Genomic DNA, 6,033 nt, shown 5'->3' with positions numbered 1-6,033 from the left:
GGGGGGGCGGGGGGGGGGGGGGGGGGGGGGAATCTGCACTGCTATCATCGCATGGCAAGCAGTGTAATAAATCAATAAGAACTTTTTCATTTTAAGTAAATCACAGATAAAGCATTACGGAGGAAGGAGAATGGCTGTAGCTGACAACTTTCCTAAACCATATTTTTAACAAGTAATGAATGATTTTATTTAAAAAAAAAAAAAAAAAAACTCTAAGATGGTAAGAATCTTCTAAAGAAATACAATCCAAGATCAAAGAGATCCATGGAATCTATACCGAAGAATTATAAGATAACCAAAACATAGTATAATATTCAAATAACAACAAAGAAATATTCCTAAAACTTTGGGGTCAACTATAGATCCTCAATAGACTAATCAAGATCTGCACATACACTGTTCTTTACCATTTTCTCTTATCTAAAATCATTGTCTCTATTGCCACCTTAATTAACTTTTATTTATTTATACTACTTCTACTAATGTTATTTTAGGCCTTCCTCTACCTCTTTTAGCTAGCTCGACTTGAATCAAACCACTCTTCCTTATCGGTGCATTAATTCCCCTCCCATGACCAAACTATCTCCAAGATCTCTCCCTCATAGATCTACAAATCAAAATAAACCACCCATCTTTAATGAATTTTTGTTTTTATTTCATATCTTATCTTTCTATGTATTTCCAAACACACTTCGGGTGAAACTCATTCCAAACACACTTCGGGTGAAACTCAGACATGTGATTTGGTCTCTTCTGATACAGCAACACGGGTGCATGAAGTTACGCCTTTGAATGAGATCTCCTCCTTCGCTTGCAACTCCATGGTGCAGTCGTGTGTGACTCCTTCTCAGCCAAGTATCTCGGGTGGTCATGAGGTGGGATTGGGGCCGTCGCCTCTTGCCGGTGAGTTTGCTTCTGAAGCTGTTTCTTCTCCCTCGGTGTCGTATCAGGTGCTGCCTGGGTCTGGGTCTTTGGAGTCTCTTCCTTCCTTTGCTTTTGGCGCTAATTATGGGCCTCCTCTCTCACGGGAGATTCCTGTTCAGCCGCCACCATCCTCTCTTGGGATGGGTTCTAGTTATCCAATGAGGGGCACAGTTGGAATGGGGTCAGAAGAGGGAATTCCGAGAGTTCAAATCCTGGGTTAGTACCGATGGTCACCATAACGCCTCACAATTTTGGTCCTAGAATCAGTGACTATGTTGGGGACTTGAGGAAAACATGGGGCAATTCTAAGGATTGGATGATAGAACTTTGGGATGGGAGGAAAATCGTTATTCCGCTATCCGCATATCGCTCCCCTGATTCTGTGTCGGATCAGCCTATTCCGAAGGATGAACTTAATCCAGGTTTGGATTCTCTTGTTAATAAGGGACATATTGTTAGTTGGGATTCTGAGTCTGAGGGGGTTGGGGCTCTGTTGTCTCTGATTTTGGGTCAGAGAGTGAGGAGTGGGACTCTGTTGAGGGGTTATTGAATTGGAATCATTTAGCAGATCCACTTGAAGTGGCACCGTTGGCGATGGTTAATACTGTAGGCAAAGAGTGTCCTATAACTAAGAAGATTGGGGGTAAGGTTGATGTTAATAGCACCAAGTTGTCACTTTGGGTAACGAATAGAATTAAAGCTTTCCAGAAATCTGTCGGGACCTCGTTGGAGGGCTTCAGGTTAGAAATTTGACCCGAATATGGAAAGCGGATATTGTCTGTTTGCAAGAAACAAAGATGGAGCTTACTAATAGAGGTGTCATTTGTAGCTTGTGGGGGGTCAACATGTGGATTGGCTCTATTTAGGCTCGGTTGGTGCTTCTGGTGGGGTTTTGTTGATGTGGGACAACAGGGCTGTGGATAAGGTGGAGGAAGCGGTGGGTCGTTTCTCTGTTTCTTGTAAATTCAAAAATGTGACGGATCATTTCGCTTGGACTTTCACTGGTGTTTATGGACCTAATAGTGATAAAGACAGGAGGTTCTTATGGCATGAGTTATCTGGCTTGCGTAGTTGGTGGGATGTGCCTTGGTGTGTGGGTGGTGATTTTAATGTGATGCGTTTTCCTTCTGAACGGTCTGGTTCTACAAGTTTCACTTTAGCTATGCTTCGGTTTTCAGATTTTATTTATGAGCAAAGTCTTGTTGATTTGCCTTTGGTTGGGGGGAATTTCACTTGGTCTAACACTAGAGAGGTTGTTGCTAGTTCCAGATTGGACAGGTTTCTTTTGTCCGCAGATTGGGAGGAGAAGTTTCCATCTATTTGTCAACGCCGTCTTCCTAGGTTAATGTCGGATCATTTTCCTATTCTTCTTGAGAGCCGAAATTTACACAGAGGCAAAAAACCTTTTAGGTTTGAGAACATGTGGTTAAAGGATGAGGGCTTTTTGGAAGGGTGACTTCTTGGTGGGAGTCCTATCATTTCCAAGGAACTCCTAGTTTTTCTTTGGCTAACAAGTTGAAGATGCTGAAATTGGATTTGAAGAGATGGAATGTGGAGGTGTTTGGTAATATAGGTCTTAGGGTGCAAAACTTGTGGAAGGATTTTAATGTGTTGGAAGTTATTGAGGAAGCTCGTGCTCTTATTGAGGAGGAAATGAGGGAAAAGGATCGTATTCATGGAGAGTTAGAAAAGTCTATTTTGTTAGAAGAGATCGGCTAGAGACAGAAATCTAGGAATCTTTTTCTTAAAGAGGGAGATAGGAACACAAAATTCTTTCATCGTATTGCAAATTCTCATAGAAGATGCAACAGTATCGATAGACTTATGGTGGATGTAGAGTTATGTTTGGATCATGAGATAATTGAGGGGTGTATTACTCAATTCTATAGGCAGCTTTACTCGGAGAATGTGGTACATCGACCTCTTTTGGATGAGGTTGTTTTTTCTAATAATTATAGAAATCATATATGCATATATATATATATATATATATATATAGAGAGAGAGAGAGAGAGAGAGAGAGAGAACAAGTACATACGCCATATATACATACTTCACCTAGAAATTAGAATCTTTTAAGTGGTTCAAACATAGAGAAATTTTAAAAAGCATTACATTGAAGGCTTCCAAGTGCATTTATCCAATCATTAGATCTTAAAAATAAAGACTTGGGTAAATTCTGGTTGAATTCAACATATTTAAAATTTTGAACGCTTGATTATTAGGCTCTTGCAAAAAAAGTAAAACAAAGGAGACAACACCAAATCTTGCAACTAACCTCTAAGATGAAACCTTCCTTGCTCAATATAGACATTTTTATCCACACAAATGTCTCAAATTTAAATTTCCACGCAATAAATAGAAGATACAAAAAGAAAAGATAGAATACTGATAAATAAAAATCAAATTACGTGTAGCAAGAAACACAGAGAAGAAGCTAAAACTAGATCCTCAATCAAAAAGTCAGCCAAGACCACCAAGGTGCAAGCCTGTCTTGCCTTTCCTATAAAAAATTGTTGAACCAATCCTACACTATCAAGCTCATCTCAGTGCCATCAAAATTCAACCACTGTTAAAACCTATCAGCACCATCCATTCTACAAAATATATCACCATTGCATTTAACCCAATCACCCATCCCCCATTTAGATCTATGTGACAAAATTAAAGGAAATTTATCACTGCCATAGTGAGTGTTTGGATAGCGTTTTGCGTCCACGTTTTGCACGTTTGGCTGAAAAATACCTGGGTCTCACGTTACTGTCCACGAACCCCACAAAAAGATGAAAAACACATATGAATTATTTTGTACTGTTCACATTACTATTCAGCTAAAGCTACAATACTTTTAGGCCAAAAACTCAGCTAGTTTACAAATTATTTTGCTACAGTACTTTCAGCAATAAGTTTTCAGCAAAATAAGTAATATCCAAACAGACCCATAATGTGCCAAGCCCACCACTACTCTCATTGATGACCACCCATCACCACTGCTACAGCCTCTAAGCCACAATTCCCACAATGAGGGTATAAATTAATAACAGTGTTTGATGAGTGGTTGCAACGAGGTTGTGAGAAGTCCTATTAGTGGTGAAACAGACAAAAGCAACATTTAAGAGTAGGACCTGGCCACTAGGGCAGGTAGTGGGGAGGCTTTGAAACATACAGGCAGGATAATCGTGGGTTGGATTTTGCTTGCTACATTTGAGGTGAGGAGGTTGGAGAGCAGTGGATGGGGATTTATCAGATTAGGGATCCAGCTAGCATGAGAATATGTTATTCTATTTCATTTAATTTTCTTTTTAGCAACCCGATGTAAATAATGTCGGGCCAAGTTGCTCTTTGACCCTTGAAATATTGCACCTCCTCCCCCCATTTTTTTTTTCTTTTTGATAAGTAATATAACTTCATTGAAAGTCGGCTGGGCGCATTCAGTATTAGTGTGGATGGGGATTTATCAGATTAGGGATCCAGCTAGCATGAGAATATGTTATTCTATTTCATTTAATTTTCTTTTTAACAACCCGATGTAAATAATGGCAGGCCAAGTTGCTCTTTCACCCTTGAAATATTGCACATCCTCCCCCCCTTTTTTTGATAAGTAATATAGCTTCATTGAAAGCCGGGAGAACCAAGTATGTGAAAGGCAACACCAATTCTTACGTACCAAAATATCTACCAATGCTTCTACATTCTGCATTGCCCACCAAGACCAATTCTGATTATCTTTAAAACCTAAAATAGCCTGAAATAACAAAAACACATTTCAAATGCCACATCATTTCTGGTTCAGCCCCTCAAAATATTAACATATCATCCACAGAAGTAGATGTTAGGTCATAAACACAGTATCATATGAATTCCTAAGTGTGAATCCCAAAATATATCCCCAGTTGCCCTATCTCAGACCTCATAAACAGTGGAAAAAACCACTTGGACTAAGATTCACTTGTACAGAAAAACAGAGTAAATATACCAATAATAAACCTACCTACCTCGCGCAGCACTGAAAACACACCCTCACAACATATAGATGAGAAAATCCCAATTTAAATGATCATAAGCTTTTTCCAAATCTAGCTTACACAATACCCCTGACATGCCAATCTTCGGTCTACTATCCAAACTTTGGTCTATCTAAGCCAACCTCCCTCCTCTTCATCAATAGCTGAGAAATGTAACCCATCCAACAAAGGGCGCCTCACTCCATCTTCAGCATACAAATGCTGATGAAACTGTACTATCTTTGCATTAATTCCGCCCAGTTGAGAACACTTCCCCATCCACAAATAAACAGCATATGGTGTTGCTTCAAGGTGATGGAAAAACAGTGTTCTTATCCCCTTCCCCAAGCCATAGTGCTCAAGATTTTTGCCTCAAACTTAATTACTCCATTAGGATCTTCTACTCAAGTGCTACAATTGCCTAGTCTTTCAGCATTTAAAGGGGGTCTCTGTCCTCGATTGCATTCAGCATCTGGATGCTCTCTAATAAACAATTCTTCCTCCCTACCACATTACCAAACTCCTTGTCTTTCCACTTCTTTAGATCCACTTTAAGTGCTTTCAGTTTGTTCACAAGTACAAAACTAGGCAACCCATGAACATTATAGGAATCCCACCACATCTTTACCTTGTCTATAAACCTCTCAGCTTTCAACCACATATTTTTGAACCCAAAAGGACTCCTACCCTTCTGTATAGCACTCCAAGATAAGAAGAAAATGATCAGAAAGCAAGCATGGGAGTAATTCATCGCACTATCCTCCAAAGATGGGGGAGAACAGTAATTTATCCATTCTGGACCTTGACAGATTATTAGACAATGTGAAGCTGCCTCCCTCCATTGGAATATCCATGAACTTCAAAACTACTAGTCATATGAATGCTCAAAATGAAGCCACCAAAGGGAAGAAATTTTAAACTTTATATCAATTTATGGCAACTACTTTGAAGGCATCCCACCAAAACCAAATCACTAACAACAAACTAGCCAAGGCTTTGTTTGAAGACAATAATGGTCTAAACACACATGCACACGCACGCACATATCCTTAAGGTCTATCTAGAGAGAGAAAAAGAGAGGTGTCAATTACTTAAACCAATGACA

General features: G+C 39.5%; 1 protein-coding gene across 4 annotated transcripts in view; it reads right to left on the bottom strand.

The window, feature by feature from the left end:
• The window catches only part of LOC112041186 (ubiquitin C-terminal hydrolase 12), a 95,676-nt gene that overhangs the window by 27,781 nt on the left and 61,862 nt on the right, over positions 1-6,033 (bottom strand). The window lies entirely within an intron of this gene.

This window comes from Quercus suber, unplaced genomic scaffold (genome assembly GCF_002906115.3).
Source record: "Quercus suber isolate HL8 unplaced genomic scaffold, Cork oak 2.0 scaffold_623, whole genome shotgun sequence".
NCBI classification, from domain to species: Eukaryota; Viridiplantae; Streptophyta; class Magnoliopsida; order Fagales; family Fagaceae; genus Quercus; species Quercus suber.
This window is presented reverse-complemented; position numbering and strand designations above follow the sequence as displayed.